This window comes from Crocuta crocuta, unplaced genomic scaffold (assembly GCF_008692635.1).
Source record: "Crocuta crocuta isolate KB4526 unplaced genomic scaffold, BGI_CrCroc_1.0 scaffold101, whole genome shotgun sequence".
NCBI classification, from domain to species: Eukaryota; Metazoa; Chordata; class Mammalia; order Carnivora; family Hyaenidae; genus Crocuta; species Crocuta crocuta.
This window is the reverse complement of record NW_027527956.1, coordinates 8,036,119-8,056,722: the sequence shown is the minus strand read 5'-3', so window position 1 is coordinate 8,056,722 and position 20,604 is coordinate 8,036,119.

Sequence of the window (20,604 nt, the reverse complement as noted above, 5' to 3'; positions counted from 1 at the left end):
TTTCAGTGACAAAAATCACATTTTCCTTGTACTTTGCAAGAAGAGATTAAGAAATTTACAAGAAGAAGAGATTAAGAAGTATAAAGTGGCGCCTTAAATGTTGACTTTGTGGCAGACTTCTCAACAACATCTTTTACAGTTTCGTTTCAGGGAGAAACTCGGGCCCCTTTCTGTGAACAGAGCTGTAGGGTGGGGGCTGGAAGGGCTGGGTGTCCGGGTGGCAGTGTTGTGGCCCACATTTGAGGACATTTTGGCTTCCTTAGGGAATTATTGATCACTGGTACTCAATGTAGATCCCATATGCAGGGCTTCTGGGCCCCCTGGCTGAGTTTACTTCATGGCAAAGACTGGAGGAGTGGCCAGAGTGTCAGGCTGTGATGAATCCACCGCGGTTACAAGTCACCGACTCATAGTTGAAGTGGCCTCCACGCTGCCCCTTCGGGCGGTGGGGGGGCGGAGAGGTGGCGGGCTGTCACGGAGCCACCAGCGTGGTGTGAGCACCGCAGGCGGTCCTGGGAGATTATTCCGTCCCAATGGATCGCATCAGAGGAGAGAGGACAGAAAGCCACTTCTGGAGAGCGGAGAATAAGAGTTGTCTCTCTCCTGGAGAGTTTCCATGAACTATTTGATTTCCTAAGAGGGAAATATAACTTCAGAAACAAAACGTGTTTTTCAGGATGGCTTCTTTCCAAAGACCTTATGTATTTCATTTTGCTATTAATTTTACTTTGGGCAAATGAAATGATGTTACAAATCTATTCTCGACACTCGCTGCACATTATAATTAGCATTTTATCACCAAATTCCAAATTAAATATTGTCTTCCTTGGAAAATGGTTCCTCTGCAGCCCGGTTACATGAACCACCCCTCTCTTGTATAGACTCTATTTTTCTCATTAAAAATCCAAAAAGTCAGATTTATTTCCTATTGCTCTATCTCATGTTTCACATGGAGTGCATCATGGGAAGACAGTTGCGATACCTTTGAGCTTTTTATTTTCCAAAATAACCCTTAGCAGCAGTTATTTTTAAAGGCAAAGAATGAGAAGTGATCACGGGACTGGACTGTGCCGTTTGGGGTGGGCTGGGGGGGAGGGTCTTCCCGTTCTCCCCACAGGAAGACTCCAGTTTGCAAAATTCTTTCTTTCTTCCAGAGACTGAGAACAGATGCATTAGAAAACGCGAGGAGAGCTGTCTACAGCAACGAAGAACCCCAATGGCGCATCTGCCCAGCTGGATGAGATCGACGTGTACAAGCATCGGAACAGTTACTGCTCTGAGCGACGGCGGCCTCACCCCTCCTGGTGGCCCCTGCCTTCTCACTTTCTCAGTCCCTGCTCCGCCCGCCTGTGCCTTTTCCACTGACGTTTCCTAATTCCTGATGTTCCGATGGCAAACCCTATGCCGAGTGCAGGTGCGAGTGGAGTGAGCTTAGCCAAGGCTTGGAGCGGGCCTGGGTGCTCTGAGAGCTTAGCCGAGGAGGTGACTGGGAGGGTGTCTGGGTGTGACAAGGGCACAGAGGGGCAAAGGACCGGCTCACGTTGGTCAGTTGGGGTGCACACACCTCGGGGCCCTGAAGCGCCTGCATTTCAGGAAGGCGAGATCAGAGCAGGAGTGACCCAGGGGTGAGGCACAGTCAGCCGGTGACTCATCCCACGGCAGGGGCTGAGGGTGCTCCCATTACGCTGCTTTGAAGCCACTGCAGGGTCATGACTACGATGGCATAATCGGGTCTGTAGTTGGAAAAGATTAGGGCGGGGCCATGTGTGTGGGTCAGAGCGGAACGGGGGAGGCGGTTGTGGCACGTGGCTCTGGGGGCACCAGCCTGCACGCGGTGGGCTTGGCAGGCGTGTCGTGGGCAAGGAGAGAGGTCGGGGGCAAATGTGGGCTCTGCTTGACAGCTGCTCATCTCCTGAGGTGGAGGGCGTCCCACGGGTGCTGTGGGCCATGGGGCCGGGCAGTGGGCAGGAAGGTGCTGGAGGAAGGGATACATTCCATCAAAGAAAGGGGGCACGGGTGCAGTGGGGAGACTGAGGGCCCCTGGGTGGACCCGGAAATGAGAGAGATATACAGTGACTGTGGCCACTCCTCCTCCACCCCCATCTGTGTGTGTGCACACATGGGTGCGTGCACACACACGTCACATGCCTGTGTCCACACACACGTACACACACGCACACATACATAACACACACGTGCCTGTTTCTACTCACATATATACACATGCACACACAATACATGCCTGTGTGTATATACATGTATGTATACACACACGCCTGTGTCTACATACATCAGTACATGACGCACACACACACGTATCTCTGTACACACACATGCACAAACCTATATCTACACATGTATACACACACATATATACCTGTACACGCATACATGCACACGCCTACATCTGCGTCCACCTATATCTAAACATGCACGATTTGTAGACACAAGCACAGAACCCAGGATGCATGTGGGTCTAAGGAGATGGCGCGAGTGTCCATCAGGTGAAGGAAGGAATCAAAAAGAAAGGATGACTTGGAGTTCTCTTTTAATAAAACCCTGGGCCTCCTTTTTATCTTCTAGTTACACAGGTGTAGGAAGTAATAAATGTTTAATGGGCTTGAGGAGCCAGGAAGTAGCGGTTCAACAAGTTTTATCTGTAGGTGGTCAAAGTCATGTGACACAGGAGTGAGGGCAGGAGCTCCCCGGCCCTCCCCCCCCNGAGGAGGACACAGTGACTCTGGCTTCTGACTTTCCTCAAGAACGCAGCTCAAGTTTTGTTTTTGGAAGTTTCTCCTTTAATGTTAAAATATGCATATTTGTCTCTGAACAAAACATGGAGCTTGTCCACACTGCTGTGAACATTTAAAAAAAATCACATGTAAAAGTCTCAAAATACATTCCTGGGAAAGATGCTTCTGCTCTCTCTGAAACGGCCATTGTCCTCTGTGCCATCAGCGATTTCACTGGAAGCTGCTGTCGTTGGAGCATTTGGGGAGAACACATGACGCGAGAGTCACCCTCTGGAGGGGACTGAGCTGTAAAGGGTAAAATCACAGCGGGTACCGCCTTCCAGCTCTTTGAACTTTGCTTGAAGAGCTTCTTGTAGAAAAAGCTAGCACCTCACTCGTTTTTTACAAAGATATCATTTTGTTTTCTGAGTTAAAAGCAACGCAAGCACATTTTAGAAAAACTGGGAATGAGAGAGACGTGTAAAAAGGGTCAGGAACCTCCCATTATGATTTCCCCCGAGGCACCTTGCTACAGTTTTGTGCCACCTGCACAGGTAATTATCCCGAACTTGCCAAGTGTCCACACCGATGCCTGTAGGCGGAGGTCACATGTAAGGTGTACAATTTATGAAGCGAAGTGCCACCCCAAGGAGTGAGGTGTGCCCCGCAGCCCTGGGTCCCACTCAAGCGCGAACGTTTTTGTGTGTTGCTAAATGTTCTCCATGAGCATGATTTTTGGGGTATGTGATACGCCCCCAGGGTGAGTGGGGTGGGCCCATGGCGGCGTGAGAGAACACGGGTGTGCACATCTTCTCTGCCCTGTTTATTGCCGGGAGCTGGAAATTCACCATCGTGGGAGAATTTACACCACAGAAATCGTCAGTCACTACAAGTCTGGGCTTCGTCTCTTTTTCGGAAGGGACAGGGGATGAGCGCTACCAGCACACACACCACCATCCTGTCACATGAATGTAACACAATTAACATAAACTTTTACTCCCGCGAAATTCAGGATTTTTCCAGTGACTTGCTATTGTCATAATTGTGAAGATCTTGTACATAAATCTTGCTCTACATTTCTGATTGTTTCCTCCAGAAACAATCAGAAACAATTGTTTCATCCAGAGAGGATGCTGGATGTGGAATTTTAGGATCAGAGGGTAGGAGCATTATTAAGGCCCTTGATGCACATTTTTGAATGGCTTCCCAGAAATGTTGACCCCGTACAAGGGTGTCTTCCACCTGGTTTGCCTCAAGTGTCACCATTTTAAACAACCTACACTGATTGGGAAGGAGAAAATGACATGTCACTGTAGCTTTAATTCATGTTTTCAGTGGTTCGCAAAGGTAGATTTAAAAACCTGTATGCTGGCCACATGTCTGTCTTTTCCTGTGAGTGCTTTGTGCCCCAGGGATCTGAGATGCAGAGGTGGAAGGAACTGCTGACCACCGTTCACGGATGTTAGAGCTCGTTAGCTGGAATGCAGCCTGGTGCACGTCAACTGCTCTCCATGTGAGTGGATGGTGCTCGAGGGCCGTGTAGACCACGCCCTGCCCAGCGCCCAGCGCATGGAAGGCTTTCACTCACCCGATCGCTTTGTGCAGAGAGCACCTTGGGTCGCAGGGATGGGCAGGTGTTGGGATTCTTGTCCCGGAGCCGTTGGGTCGGTGGGTTGGTCTTTGGACTCAGTGACGAGTCCACGCGGAGTGACTGTGAGTGTGGGGAGACGTGGTGCGCAGGCCGATGATCACTGGGGCCTAGAATTACTTCTGGAGCCCCCGCGTCACAGGACCGATCGTCGAGCCCGAGGAACGCTGGGTCCGACTGCTGGAAACAGTAACCCACGTGGCGTTAGAGTCTCAGGGCAGGAGGGGAAAAGAGGGCGTGGGTGGCCGTGGGGGGATGTGGGGGAGGGGCTTGTCGCGTGCGGTTTCTTCATGCAGGGAGGCTGCCGGCCCGGCTCGGGATCGGCACAGGCTGCTGCTGGAGACACGCTGTGTCCCGGCCCTGTCGTCCCCCACTGAAGCTCCTGGGACGTCTCTCCGTCCACCCTTCGTCTCTCAGCTCCGCCAGGAAGGCACGGGCCTGGGCCCCGTGGACGCCCCTTCCCGCCTCCCCACCAGACTCGGGAGGCTGCCCGGGGGCCCTTGAAGCCACCACCTGCTTCCCTCCGGCCTCCTGCCGCCGCCGTCACCCTGGAAGTTCTCAGAAAGGCCTCAGTCCACCATGGAGAGGGCCTCCTTCCACGGGGGAAGGTCCTAGTCACCAGGGAGGGGGCCCTGTCCACCCAGGGGGAGGGGAGGCCACTGTCCACCAGGGGGGAGGGGAGGCCACTGTCCACCAGGGGGAGGGGGCCCTGTCCACCAGAGCGGAGACCTCCCACGCGGCGGCAGGTGGGGGGCACCGGGCAGCGGGTCTGCCGTGGGCCTCGGCCTGTCCTGAGTTCTCTGACCTGTACTCCGAGGAGGCCAAGGCCAGACGTGCAGGAAGATGAAGCTAGAGACACAACGTGTGTGCTGACAACTCTGCCCCTTTGTTTTCGGGCCTCTGGGGGCAGTGAGGAAGCGACGTCCACTCAGACGAGCCTCCGGTCCATGCGCACGTTGAGGGCAGAGATACTTCCTCACCACTGGGTTCTCTGCTCTCTGCACGTGGCCGAGGCCCCGCAGATCCGCGCAGCGTGGGGCTGTCGCTGCAGCGTCTGGTCACAATGTAAAGATGACGTTCTCTGGGGGAGGGGCCCTGGCGCTTCCCACAGCAGGAAGGCAGGCCCGCCGGGTCTGGGTCCGGGCGCAGGCCCCCCGCTCTGTCCCTTTGCTGGCTTGTGGGTCGGGGCTCACAGGATACACAGGAGGCACATCATCGGCTTGGGGAAGGCTGGGAAAGGTGTCCTTGTCCATCTTGGAAAGAAGTGCGGATGGGGTGGGGGCTCCTCTGGCGATGGCGTGGAAGCCGTGGTCTATGATCAGGCTTCTCTTGGGAGACCGTGGGGGTTAGGAGGCCACCTTCACCAGGCGCTTCCTTTCCAGTTTCAAGATGGCAGACTTGCTTCTTGAAAGCAAAAGGCCAATCATGCACAAGTCTGTGTGCTTTAGGAGGGGGAGCCTTTGGATGGGAGTTATCCCAAGGGGGACAAGAAGCTTCTGGAAGGTTCCGCACAGCTTTGGGCACGTGCACCGACTTCTCAGTGAGAATCATTCTGCATCGTGGAGCCTCCAGAGGTTTGGTGGAGGTGTCTGACTCTTTTGATGCTCAGGGACAGGACTTTGGTAAATTTGGAGTTGATAAAATTAGATTCGGTTCAGTACTGTGTGCTTCCGTCATCAGCAACTTTACTGAAAGAGTGAAAATAGGTCAGAGTCTTCCATACAAGCTGGTTTAGTGTTATAATTAAAAATCCAAACCCAAACCCAACCAAAAATTACATTGGAGGCTGACATGCTGTGTTGCTAATTTGCGGGAAGTTTATGTGAACCACAAAATATTCCCTTAATTTGCTAGTTATTTATATTGAGAAGAAATAAAAAATTTTTGGACTCCAACCAAGGTAAGAATTATGTGCAGTGACTTAGTCCTAAATGTAAACGCCTAGAAGCACTTACCTGGATATTGGTGAAGTGAGTGGGGGTCCGTCCCGGGCATTCACTGGTTCATTCAGATCGCTGAGCACAAATGCCCCCGTGGCCCCCAGAAAACCTTCTGAAATTCGCAGCTGCTTGTGAATTCGTTGTTCCCAGTGAAGCCACTTCGACATCGAAAGCCCCTGACTCTCACTTTGCCACGGCTCAGTGCACAAGCCCACAGTGTAATTATGGGCTTTAGAAGACAAATGTTATTTACCTATTTCAGATCATTGGGCAAATCATGAGTTTAAAAACATTAGAGACTTTCCCTTTACAGCCCATATTGCTGCTTGCGCGTGAGGAAGTGCCTGGCTTGGGGCAGGGGAGGTCTCTCTCTGTTGGCCTCAAGGACTTGGGAACGCCTGACCTTTCCCATAATTGGGCTCCTTTCTTCTCTTGGGTCCTTCCAGAAGCCCCCAGGCCAAGAGTGAGGGGAGACGGTGGCTCTCCCTGGACAGGAGCAGAGGTGGGCATCAGACCGCGCCCTCTCCAGATGTCCCTACACCTCTGTTTCCACGTGCACTGCCCCCTGGCCAGGTCCCACTGGGTGGTCCCGGGCTGTGTGCGTGTCTACTTGCTTACTGGAAAAGTGCTTCCAGGGACGGCAGCTCTTGACAACTCCTGTTTGACCCGTGAAATAGACCTTAGCTTTTTTAATTTTAATTTTTTAAAATTTTTTATTTGAGACACACACACACACACACACACACACACACACACACACACACAGAGTGTGAGCGGGGGAGGGGCAGAGAGAGAGGGAGACACAGAATCTGAAGCAGCTCCAGGCTCTGAGCTGTCAGCAGAGAACCCCACGTGGGGCTCGAACTCATGAACTGTGAGATCATGACCTGAGCTGAAGTCTGACGCTTAACCGACTGAGCAACCTGGGCACCCTAGACTTTAGCTTTTTAAAAATCTGTGACGTCATGGGGCACTTGGGTGGCTCAGTGAGTTAAGCGTTCGACTTCGGCTCAGGTCATGATCTCACGGTTCATGGGTTTGAGCCCCGTGTCGGGCTCTGTGCTGACAGCTCAGAGCCTGGAGCCTGTTTCAGAGTCTGTGTCTCCCTCTCTCTTGGCCCTCCCCTGCTCATGCTGTCTCTCTCTCAGAAATAAATAAAACATTAAAAAAATTAAAAAAAAATAAAAATCTGTGATGTCAGAGCCACAGGCATCCACAAGGCAGTAAGAGCCACCAGCTTCTTCTCACTGGGCCTTTGCCGATGTTGATGTGAATGTCACAGGTTCCCACCATGCTGAGCAGGGACGCGATTGCCTAGAACTTTCTGGAAAGCTTGGTCTCTTCCATGGAGAAGTTAAGTCTTTGCGCTGTAGGACTTTCTATTCGGGGAGGACAGTGCTCTGGGCACTGGGTGGGGGTCGGGGAGAGTCCCGGCAAGGACGGTGCTGAACACACGTCGTGGCGGAGAACAGGGGCACCTTCTCGTCTGTCCCAGAACATAGTAACCATCAGTTTTTTGGTTGTCATTGGCTGGAAAGTAGGGACTGATGGCTAAATTAAATTAGACAATTAAAAATAAAGTTTATTTATTTAAAAAATGCATCCAACTGGGGCGCCTGGGTGGCTTAGTCGGTTAAGCGTCTGACTTTCGCTTAGGTCATGATCTCACGGTTCGTGGGTTCGGGCCCCGCGTCGGGCTCTGTGCTGACTGCCAGCTCAGAGCCTGGAGCCTGTTTCAGTCTGTGCCTCCCTCTCTCTCTGACCCTCCCCTGCTCACGCTGTCTCTCTCTCTCTCTCTCCTGGAAATAAATAAAACATTTAAAAAAAATAAAAAATAAATAAAAAATGCATCCAACTGTATGACTTTGCTCAGAGATACCTAGTGCCAGCAAGGGTCCATCCTGAGTTGACCTCATAGAAGCAAAGGTCACTGCTGATGGTGAGCCCCAGCAGGGGACAGGTGCCCTCTCCTGGCCCCCGTGTCTGTGCGATCCTGCCAGGCAGCCCAGGGGCCTCTTCCCTCCAGGGTCGCGTCCTTCTGCTTAGAACAGGCCCAGGGAGGACCTGTTGGTAAAGCAAAGTGTGCCTTCCGGGTTGCACTGTACGGAGGGGGATTTGAGGACGAGAGTGGAGTGGACCTGCGTGCGCCTTGTCTGAGCCCCGCGGGCGCAGACGGGGGGCCTCCCCCCTGCTCAGGCCACCCATACACGTGCTGACCTCAACCTCGGCCATGAAGAGAGGACAAGCCGCCGCTGAGACAAGCCTTTGAGAGCTCTGGCTGCTTTGTGGACTCCGAGTCTGGTCCTGGGCCCCAGCCGTGCCCCTGGAGCACAGGCAAGTCACGCCCGGGGCGGCGTCCCCAGCGACGGCGGGTTCCAGCGCAAGCCCCTGCATCTGCTAACGGGGCAGCTGCATCTCCCCGGAGGTGCCCCGAACATGGGCCCCCGGGCGCCTCCCAGCCCCCTCACCAGGGCACCTGCGTATCTGTGCGGGGCCGCGGACGCCACCCGGCCCTGGTGGTGATCAGCAGGCTCAAGTACCCTCACGTTACCAGGCTGGAGCCGTGTTCCATTCAATGCAAACTGCAGCGCCAGGAGGGGTCCGCGGGCGTTTCCCAGAGGAGCCTGTGCACAGACATGCTTCATGTGTCGTGAATAAACTCTGGAAGCAACGGAAGGGGTGGAACAGTGAGAATAAAATAAAAAGGAATTTTATGATCATTGTGAGAAATTGATGGAGTGTGGCTGGCATGGATTCTATAAAATGGAGTTCGCTCCAGCCGGCCCCACAAGGCAGGAGCGCACTTTCCTTCCTGTGGCTTATGAATTATTGCCGCTGCGCATTCCAATATTTACTTCTTAGCGTTGAACCTTTGCAAAGCCGCGATCCAAAACTACGTGGCTGTTAATTGGAAATACCCCTACGATGCCCGGAAAAATTAGTCTTAGGGAGCAGAAGAAGGGAATCTACAGCCCAACAGGTCAGTTAGCTCTGTGATTTACGGAAGGGCGTCTGCGCTGACCTGCGGTTTTATTCAAAATTCACAGCCGGATGACAGAAGGAAAAAGAACAGGTCTCTTTCAGGTTGCTCTGCACATTGACATACATATAATTTAAATATTTACCCACTGGGAGAGGCTGCAGGGCTCGGGCCCGGTGGTGCCAACGGGGCCTAATCCTGGGGCGTGAGCCTTGCTGACTTCGCCCTGTTTCACGCCTGCCGATTGAATAACACGTAGCACTTTTCTCGAGAGCCCCCCACTATGATTTCAAAACACATCAGTTTCAATTAACTCTAAGAAAAAAATGTGATCACTAATTCTGGGCTGTCGTTACTGATTGTGAAGCTGGCTGCTTTGAATTTGAGGACTTTGATGGAGACTTAACCAAAGGACAGGGAATAATGGGATTTTTTAAAATTATTATACCTGGAGTGATAAAACTGCCAAACGGTGTACTTTCTGGCTTTTAAAATAAACCTCCCCAGCACCTGTGTGCTGGAGAAAATCTAAAACAGTGATGTGGAGCCTGCCCAGGACCGGACGCTGCCCTGAGAGCACGAAGGGGCCGTTTGGTCTATTTTATTTATTTAATCTGAATGTCTTACCCTTGATTTAGGCGGATGGACACAGGTGGCACCCAGCCACGCCCCCTCCCTGACCCGCTGTCCCGAGATGAGCGTGGGGCGCACTTGCGGCTGGTTGCGGGGTGTGCGGGGCTCGCTCTCGGTTCCCCCACAGGAGCGCAGCAGCCCTGGCTGTGGACACACACCAGCCCGAGAGGCGTGTTGTGTCCCACTTGGACACGGGCTGTCACTCAGGTGGGCTGGGTATTTCAGGAGCACTTTTCAGGTTTCCCAGCATTGCTCATTTCGAACGTGGTGTTTGTTTTCAGAATTCCTTATAGGCGTCCGAGTGTGCGTAGCCCTTGTTACCGTCTAGCTGGTGGGGACGCGGTGAGAAGATGGACTTGTAGCAGCACCGAGTTTACTGTCTAAAGAGCGGGGAGAACCTACAAGCCACAAGGACACCTCTGATTTGGACGCAGTCACCACACCAGTATCTGTTCTTGTGTGTATGAGCCACGCACGTGTGTTCATACACTCGCCTCACGTCTAGTGTCTCCCTCATCCCTGCACACAATTTCAAGTGGTCCCCACAGGTGGGTGGTCCCCACAGGTGGGTGGTCCTCACAGGTGGGTGGTCCTGACAGGTGGAGGGTCCCCACAGGTGGGTGGTCCTGACAGGTGGAGGGTCCTCACAGGTGGGTGGTCCCCACAGGTGGAGGGTCCCCACAGGTGGAGGGTCCCCACAGGTGGAGAGGAAGGGTCTTCTTAGGGGACAAGTGAGAAGGGGTGTTTTGTGAGGTAGGTCACCGTCACAGAGAATGAGTTTCCTGTAGCGGAAACATCTTGCTGGTTTATGTCTGAGCCCGAGGGCTCTGGCCTGGCCTGTAAGTCTCCATGAGTGGGGGTGCGACACCCCTAAAGCCTCACTGGGAGGAGACCCCCAGGCTCAGGGGGGATCGTGTGTGGGAGGCCAGCCTGGGCTGCCCTGCTGCCTCGCTGACCTGGGCGCTGTGGCACCCATCCTGGTCACCTCGCGTCTGGGCCGGCCTCCCAGTGAGGTCCAGATGGAGGCCCCCGAAACAGGAGGCTATCTCCGGGGCTGCTGGGAACGAGCCGGTCCCATGGCCCCAAAGGCTGCTTTGAAGACACTCTGATGCCACGGGCGGGCGCTGGGGGCCAGGACAAGCTGGGTCCCCGGAAATCCCGCACACGAGCCGGCTTCCCCAGCACGGGCCACTCCGGGGGGTCACCTGTGAAGAAAGAGTCTGAAGGGAGAAAACAGAGGAGGAAAACTTTGGCAGAGCCGATAGAGCCCAAGTCTTCCCGAGCGTGTGCCTTTCCCCTAGGAGGTGACTCGGGCTCAGACGTTCCCTCTACTGTAACAAGTTCCAGATTATCAGCTGAATTTTTCATGAGAGAATACTTTTTCTTTTTAGGTGATTTTTAGATAATTGTTGCTGGTAAAGATACTCACTATCTAGAGAATAATCTCATTTTCCTCCTGGTCACTGCCACAGACAGACAGTGGTTGATCACAGGATCACATTCAGAGTTGCCTTACTCTTTGCCGGGGGCAGGGCCCAGGGGTCGGGGTGAGCATGACCCAAAGACAGGGGAGTTTGGGAGCAGGACGTAGGGGCCCGCCCTGGGCTGGTGGAGCCGGGGCGGGGGGAGTGGGGCCTCTGTTCTCGGGCAGGCCCAGGAGAGCATGGGTCCTGGACAGTCACCATCCCCCCTCCTAGACTGCGATTTCTGCTGTTTTCTTCAGCGCTCAGTGGAGTCTGTCCGTGCCGTCGGGGTGCCGTGAGGAGGGAGGCCAGGTTGCCAGAGCAGCGTGAGGCCGCCGTGCATGGCGGACGGGTCCGCATCCAGTGGGCACGTGGCCTGTGAGTTCTGGCTGGGACCCTGAGAAGGGCCCTGAGTGAGGGTCCCGGCGGACAGGGTGGAGGAAACATCAGTGACAGGAGCCCAGGGGACACAGGGCGGTCAGGACAGGGCCCGCCCCCTTCTCTCACAAATGTCCCCCCCTCCTGGGGCTGCCCCCTTTGGGGAAGAACGGTGCCCTCCTGCAATGGAGGCTTCTTCCTAGCACCTGCCGCCTAACAGAGGCTCTCAGCGGTGGCTGGGCCCCGGGGGCTCCGAGCTTCCTTCCCTTCAGGGTCACAGATCCCCGGGGCCCCCTGCTGTGCTGCCTGGAGGTCTGTGCTGGGGAGCACAGTGGCCCCAGGGGTCCGGGGCCAGACTCACCTCCCCCTCGGCTCCGGCCTGGGCTCCACCACGTCTCCCTGAAGATGCCCACTGACCCTTCAGCTGGGCAGCCCCTGGGTCCCCAGGCACAGAGCCGGCCGCCCAGACCCAGCCAGTCACACTCGGGCCAGAGAAACTCTTCTTTCTGCCTTTCCTGGCCCCCAGAGTGGGGGGGGAGGGAGGCTGTGGGTGAGAGGCCTTTGCCACCTCTGCCTTAGGCAGCGCCGTCCCTGGAGGGTCTTAGCATCTTCCCTCTGGTGACTGTCACATGACATGGGACAGATGACCTGGGGTGTGATCAGTCCCCACCAGAGCCGTCTGCCGGGCTCCCGCAGGGTCGGCGGGCCGCCCCAGCCAGCCACCTCATGGGGCCAGCGGAACCGAGGGGCTGGCTCTGCGGAAGCTGTGGGCGCGAGACCAGGAGTCTATGTGCACATGCGCTTGGTGCACCCTAACGGTACACGCGCCCCGCTGCCCTCTGTAGGCGCCCTGGGGGCAGCTGCCTGGGGAGATGTGGCTTCCTCCACACGGCTGCGGGGCCGTGACTCACAGGGACAAGGTCACTGCTGATCGCGGGAAGACAGCTGTCAGGAGGCTGGCGGCTGTCATTGCCCCTGGGGGGTCTTTGCCGTCCTGCTATAAGCCCCGCCTGGGCGGGAATTGGGGTGGCTTACAGGCCATGAGGTGCCCTGCCTGGGGGCCGGAGCGTTCATGCCTTATCTGTTTTCTCTGCTCTCCCGACAGGACCTGAGACAGCCCAGAGGGAGGTGTTTCCTTAAAGGCACAGTGGGAGTGACTGGACATGCCCGGCCCTGCCCAGTGCAAGTTACACACGCACCGGGGCAGGTGGCTCTGAGCGCGGGGGGGCTGGAGGCCATTTTCCAGATTTGGTCATAAGCCTTAGGCATTAAATGTCATGAGGAGGCTGGGAGTTTGCAAATATCGTGCAGCATTTGGAGAGACCTCCAGTCAGGTGAACATTCCGGAAGGTGACACTCAAGTCTTCAAAGAGATCCCGCCTTTGAGCAAGTGATGTTCTCTCCTTACTCGCCCGGTAATGGGGCTCGGTGTCGGTTCCAGGCTCACATCCGGGGACGGCTCACCGTGGGTTAAATCCAGCCAATCTTAGTTGGGGGGGGAGCCTGTTTCTGTAATTGCTCAGGTGTCTGGCTCTGGCTCATCACATCCTGAACTTCCTTGCAGGGACAGAAAGCAGTGTGACGCCACGGGCCACGCTGGGAGCAGAGCATGGGGTCTGGGGCCCAGAAGTGCACCCCTGCTCGAACTGCAAGGGAGAGCTGCAGGGACAGGTGTGTCGGGGGGAGGTCCTCACACCGCTGAGAGCCCGTCCCGGGGACAGGCGTGTCCAGGTGTGGGGGGGTCCTCACACCGCTGAGAGCCCCTCCCGGGGACAGGCGTGTCCAGGTGTGGGGGGGTCCTCACACCGCTGAGAGCCCCTCACTGGGGACTTGCTCTGGGCGCTGAGTGTCCCGAAACCACAGGGTGACTCCAGAGAATTGTACGCATTCTCCTTCCCAAGCGCGGTTGACCCCACGCACCCCAGGAGAGCCCCCACCAGCGGCAGAGAGAGTGTTGGGGCGAGGGTTCAAGTTTATGACATGCGTGAGCCACAAGATTTAAATAGCTGTTTTAAAAGATCTGAGGTATGTGGAAATGGTAAAACTCTAGCAAGTTGGATTTTAGTTCAGAATTCACATCAAGTCACTGAAGATCAGACATTTATAAGGGTGTGATTGAAGCAAACAGGTTTTTGCCTAATGAGAGAAAATCTGGACAAAATTATGGGGGGAACACAGAGAGAATGAAGTGTTTTATGCATACATATTATGTGCTAATTCCAATAGAATGCTTTATTTGCCTGAATAATAATTAATGACAAGCTCTTTTTCTTTGAAAATGTTTTAAAATTCAGACTGCATTTTTTACAGCAGAGCTGGTTCAGATAACTTGGGTTTTGGGTGGGCTGTGGTTTCACAACCGGTCAGCCCTCCATGGCTCCCCGAGGCCGGCTCCCCGACTCCCTTTCACAGGTGAGGGGCGGGGCTCTGGCAGGGGATCCCTGGCCCCAGGCGTGGCCGTCAGTGGCTCCCAGGGGAACCAGCTGTCACTGGAGGGCTTGCCGATGACACCCTGAGGCCACGTCCTGGTCTGGGACTGCAGACCTGTCCCCATCTTGGGGAAAGTGCTTCCAGTTCCGAGAATACAGACTCAAAAGGAAGGTGGTAAAAGTGTCCCACACCCAACGTACTTAAATGTACTTAAAAATAGGAAAACACTGTGAATTGGCGGACGTGAACTTTGACCCAGGATATGCCCCTAGGAATGCACCTGACGGGGGTGGGCGTGGGTGCACGAGCTGGGGGGCGCTCCGGGGGCAGCGCAGCCTGCCCGTCTGGGCCCGCCTCCCTTGCTCCAACCCCCCCGCAGGACCTGGGCTCGTCCACGACAGGGCATCGTAGCCCAGGTCTTCCCGGAGAGCAGAGCTTTGTAGGGTTATTGGTCGTCTGTGGAAAACTCGGGGCTGCCCCAGAGCCCGGGCCACGGCTGTGTGTCTCCGAGGGACCCTGGCAGACACCCTGGCGGAAGAGGCAGCAGTTTGCACAGATCGACTCACAGGGGCAGGCGGGCTGGGCGTGGGGTGGAGGGGTGCCGTGCGGGCGGAGACTGTTGGGCAGGGAGCGGGGAGCACAGGGCGAGGGGCCTACGGCCTGGGCAGCTCCTTGGCATTTGGGGATTTGCTTCCGACTGCAGTGCTGCGCCCTGCGGAGCGCGCCCTCTCATTATGTGCCACAAAGTAGCCGTCCTCGGGCCCTTGCCCAGTGTGCGAAGGCAGCGTGGGGCCCTGCGTGTGAGTGTGTGTGTGCATGTGCGTTTCCCAGGATGCAGCCTGCTGGCGGGGCGACAGCGGAGGGCCCCAGCTGTCAGGCCCGCCGCCCGTAGGCCAGCTCTGTTCAGGAGGCAGACCCGACACCTCACCTGTCCGTGGCCGAGGAGCGGCTCCGTGGTCACCTACGTGGGGGTTCATCTGGTTCTTAAGATGCAGGCAGCGCTCTCCCTCCCCCCGCCCCCTCTTCCAGCAAAATAATACTTTTTTTTAAAAGCCCAATTCCCAATAGATAAACAGTAATTACAATTACAATTGCATACGCCTAATAAATACTGAATTGGTTCTCAATGCGGGAACCTCAGGAAACTTGCCTTTTACAAACGAACTGATGAACACAATCCCTGGGGCTGTCTTCCTTTTCTGTTTTCTTCAGTAATATTTAACATCACCACGAGCGGTTTGTTGTTTAAAGGCACTGATTAGCCCTGATGTTGTCCATGGCGAGCACGTGTTTCCCGGGCGGCCGTGGGAGCCCGCGCCGCCGCCTTCGCCTCTGCTGGCTTCCTAACATGGCTTGTGAACAAAGCTCTGTTTGCCCATATGGAGAAGGTGACTGGCCAGATGTTCTGAGCTTTAAGAGATCTGTCGGTGTCCCTGTGATTTCCACCGGGAGGTTCAGTTGTCCCAGATTTCCCCACAGAGAGCCAGACCAGCACCACGGTCACCGGCAAGGTGAAGCTCTTCCAGCCACCTAGCCGCCTGGAGTGCTGGGGGGAGGGGGACCCCCCGAGCCCGGGGTCGGCGGACATGCTGTCGATTGACGCGACAAAGATGACACACCGCAGTTTTGAAGCCGTTTGCAGTAAAATGGAAGAAAGCTGCTAATGACAGTCCAGACCCAAGAAGGTCACGAAGGGGAGCTCGGGTGTGGGGGGCCCTGCCCTGGGTCGTGCGCCCTCTGCGGCGCCCTGACTGCCTGGGGGGCAGACCCCCCCAGATGCAGGAGCGAACCCCATGCCTGTTTAATGTAAAACCCCGCACAGGACGAAGGGTCTGCGTGACCTCAGGAAAAGCCAGAACAAACAGTCTCATCGAGTAAACGGAGCCCCTGTCCCCTACCTGTCACCCTGCCTCCTCCCAGCGGAGGCCTGCTCGCTCATTTCCCTGCAGAGCTATTACCGTACTGTGCTTTCTAGAGAGGTTTGCAAGCCACCTGCCACACCTTCGGCATTTTCTCTGCAACAAAGCACTTGAGGCGTCAGTGCCGGGCCCACGGCTCTGCTCTGCTCCACACTGGGGGCCGAAGATGAGTCAGAAGGAGCGAGTCCAAGCAGAAATTATTATTGATCTAATCACATAATCAGCAGCAAACACTTCAGGCTAAGATAGCAAATCCACGGCAGCCTGCCCACACAGCCGCCCTCACACACTCGCCAGCCAGCGGGGCGCACGCCTGGCACACGGGCAGAGCGTGGGACCAGCCCACGCGGAGGCGGACCCCGTTCCCAGGGCTGGGATGGGCTTGGAGTTAAGCGTTATCAATCAGCGATAAGAGCCGCGTGTCTGTTAAACATAACGACATTGGCAGGAGGATTATAGGATGCTTTCTTGCCATAATCTAGAAGCATCTTTCAGACAAAACTCTGCTTGAAATCAATTGTGTGCAAGGAGCCGCCTGCTGTGGCCGTTTGGTGTCACACAAAAGGGGTGAGCATCTCCCTGTGATCTTCAGCCACAACCGGTTTATCTAATGAGACCAGAGCTTTAATTTCTTCTCACATCAAACCCAGAATCGATGCTCTGTACTCGGCAAAGTGTGCGAATGGCTGTGTGGCCATGTCCTCGGGCGCGGCAGCCGTGGGCCCTCTGCAGACCCGGGACCTGCCCCGGCGGCTCCGCAGGGCGCTCCGGGGACCTGGGGCTGGGGTGCCGCACAGGCGTGGGAGCGCCCCCGGGTTATGCTGCCTGTGCCCCCACCTATGGGGCTGCGTGGCCAGCACATGGGGGTCACACTGATCCCCCCTCCGCGCCGTGGTCAGCACCATCCTGTCCGGGTCACATGTAGGGAATGTATGCCGCAGCAGAGTCGCAGGTCACAGGTTCTTGGTCATGGGTTCATGGGTCACAGATCACTAGGTCATAGGTTCAGAGATCATAGGTTTTCATTTCATTGTGTGCATTATATTCCAAAACATTTCTTTATCACCAGGCTTAAATTATACAACTTGTCCCCAGGTTTAAACTGTACAATATATTGTCCCTTGTCGGAGCCGCGGGATGTGTGGCCCCTCACGGTGAGGACCGCCGCGCGCACAGGGAGCCCCTGACCGCCAGGCCTGGGTCGCATCCCCACCGCCTGGAGCCCGCAGGAGACCTGCCTGCGGGCTAGAGAGGCTCGTGTGCATAAGACAAGGGCGGACACCCAGAAAGCGGACAGGAGCCGCCGCCCCTCGCTCCCGGGCCGCAGCCAGAGAGCAGCCGGGTGTGTGCGCCGAGGGCCACGCTGCACACCTGGACGCGCCGAGACCCGACACCCGCCCAGGCCACTGTCGCCCGCACGGGCCTGTCCGCACCTGCACTCGGCGCCCGCCCAGCCCTACGAACCTTCCAGCCGGTGCCCCACACCTCCTCGTCTGAAGGTCACAGCGAGGCCCCGGGCAAGGGGCCCCCGATCCTGCGCCTGTCCCTGCGTGCACGTGCCCCCCTGCGCACAAGTGCCCCACATTGTTCTCCCCGACGCCCACGCCCCGTCCGGGTAAACTGCTTCTACGCGAATGATGCACGTGACCTAGGAAGTCAGAAGGGAAGCACAGAATCCCCTGAAGGCGGATGCAAGGAGTCCTCACACTCCCGGCCCCGCTAGACAAATGCTAACACTGTTCCTTGCCTTATGGGTTTAGCTGAATACTCTTCTTCCAGTGAAGTCACATCACTTCCTAAGCACTGAGACACGCTCCGTCTACGCAGAGACACCCATGTGCCTCGACCACAGCACTGGGAGCTGCTCTTTCCAGTAGAAAGAGGATGATGTGTGTGGAGACTCGCATCTGAGAAAAGCCTATTTGCAGATAAGTGCTTATCGGTTAAATGGCCGAATCAGCCTCACCCAAATGTTTAGAACAGTGTGGGGACACCTGACCCAGAAGGCGCAGTGCTGGGAGGAGGCCCTTCGCCTGTCCGGCTCTGCCCTCACGGGTCGTGACCCGGGGTTCCGCAGCCGCCAGGGGCATCTGGAGTCAGGGTGGGCACTGCATCGCCACGGTGCACGCGGATGCCTTCCCACCTGCACCGCTGCTCCCGCAGACGGCGTCCGGGGTGTGAGTCTAAGCGGTCCTCACTGCCGTTATCTCCGGGTCAGGCACTTAGGAGGTCCCCCGGACTGCGTGTGCACGACACCCTCCCCAGAGCCCGGAGTGTGAGAGCTCCGTCTGGTCTCCGCACGTTCTTTCTTGCTGCCCTGTGCGGGGTGATGGTCATGTCACCACGATTTCCTAAACTTGCCCGTTTTTTCCTTCATATAGGTCCGTACCTCAGGTTACCCTGGGTACATCCTGCAATGTCCTTCCCATACGCAAACCCATCCTGTGCACCGGTCCCTGGACAGCCCTCAGGTGTCAGCACAACACCCACGCAGGTCTCCAGCTCCCCCCACCCCCACCCTGCCCCAGCCAGGGCTGCTCTGCTGGTGTCTGAGTGACTCGAGACAGCGGTCTGTCCCCGATTCCCAGCCACCAGACAGTGGGACCCAGCCTTACTCGTCGCTGTGTTTCCTTCTCTGCGCTACAGTTTAAAACTGAGAGTTGGCCAAAGGAGATGCTCAGAAACCTGTCTAATGAATCATTAGTAAAAAAAAAAAAAAAATTAAGTGCTTAGGGGCCCCGGGGTGGGGGGCTCAGTAGGTTAAGCATCTGACTTCCGTTCAGGTTATGATCTCGCACTTCTGAGTTCGAGCCCCACGTCAGGCTCTGTGCTGACAGCTCGGAGCCTGGAGCCTGTTTCAGATTCTGTCTCTCTCTCTCTCTCTGTCCCTCCCCCACTCATGTTTTGTCTCTCTCTCTCTCAAACAAAACATTAAAATTAAAAATAAAGCACACAAAGAAACCAAAAGATTTGAAGAGCACCCCTTGTTAATATTTTACATGATCAGACTTTTCTCATTATATGCCCATCACATCACAGGACGGCCCTGAAGGAAGACGCTGCCGTTGCCGGAAGGCTTGTGATGAGCACGTGGCCTCCCTGTGCTCTCGGCCACTTCCTGGAAGCTGTCACTATTTCCAAACCAAAAGTTAAAAAAAAAATTAAAAACAACGACAACAACAAAAGCCTTTTCCCACCTGGGATGCGCTTATTTTGCCTTCATCAGTCGGCTCATCAAGTCAGCACTTGGGGCTGTAGTGGCCTGTGGAGTCTGAAGTCTGGGAGGGGGGCGCTCAATCAGTGGGGGGCACATGGTTTGCTTTTTCTAAGCTTGCAAAACACGGAAGCATTTTGACCCTGTTAGTGTTTCATGTGAACACGTCACTGCTTTAAAACCTGCTTCTTGGATGAAATAATGAGGTCATATAAGTACTCTAAAGGGCCAAGCACTTCTTTCCGGATCGCGGACACCCTGCCGCCTGGTTCCAGCCAGGCCTGCTGTGGAGGGCGAGGGGACAGCGGGTTTGCGCGGCCGCGTGCCGAGGGCGCGGACAGTGGGCGCCGGAGCCAGGGGCTGCCCTCACGCGGGTCTCCTCGGAGGGGAGGGGTCTGCGGGCGCCCAGGGAGCGGGCCGGGGGGCCTGGCGCTGCTGCTGCTTCCAGCCCTGGGAGGAGGGAGGCGGCGCGTGGCTTGCGGCTCTTTCTTTATGAGAACATCTGTCTAGGGCGGGGCAGCTGGAGATGCTCCTTGGAAGGGATTTTACTACTTGGAATTTGTCTCAGCAAATAGATTTACTTCTGTGTATCACTGTCTCCTGTCAACAAAAAGGGGGAAGAAGTTAGGCTTATAAACAATTTTCCTTTATTGTGATTACTTTTATTCATAGATTATGAATGTGCTGCATACACTTATATATATTACAGAAGATGAACCAGATTTTCATGAAATGTCGGATCACCAACCAGAGGGGAAAAATGTGTGTAGTTTTGGCCCGTTCTGGCCTGTTTGTTTCCAACGTCTGTGCCAAACTAGCTCAATGTACCAAAGACGTCTCTGGAAATAAGGAACAGAAACATTCATTTGAAAATATTGTTCTTAATGTTGAAAGTTTCTTCAAAGCAGAATTGTGCTAATAGCATTGTTTCCTCCAGCCATTTAAATGCCCTACATGCTGGAGAAACAGAAAGACCAAATTCATTAGGGATAAATTATTAAGTTAAAATCTTCAAAGCAAAAGCTTAAAGAAGGAAAAGCTCACCAAATGGAAAGAGAGGCACAGCGAGCTGCACATAACTTCACACCATTGTTTGTGTATTATTAGAGCTATTATAACTAATTGATGCACTAGCGGCTAATTAGTAGCCTGGCTTCTCCAAATGTTTTGCAGGACAATTACACTGCGCTGTTTCCAAAAGGCTCTGCATTTAAGGGCGGTATTTGTCTACCTCTGCTTACCGTCCTGCGCGCCCCCGCTTGCGGCT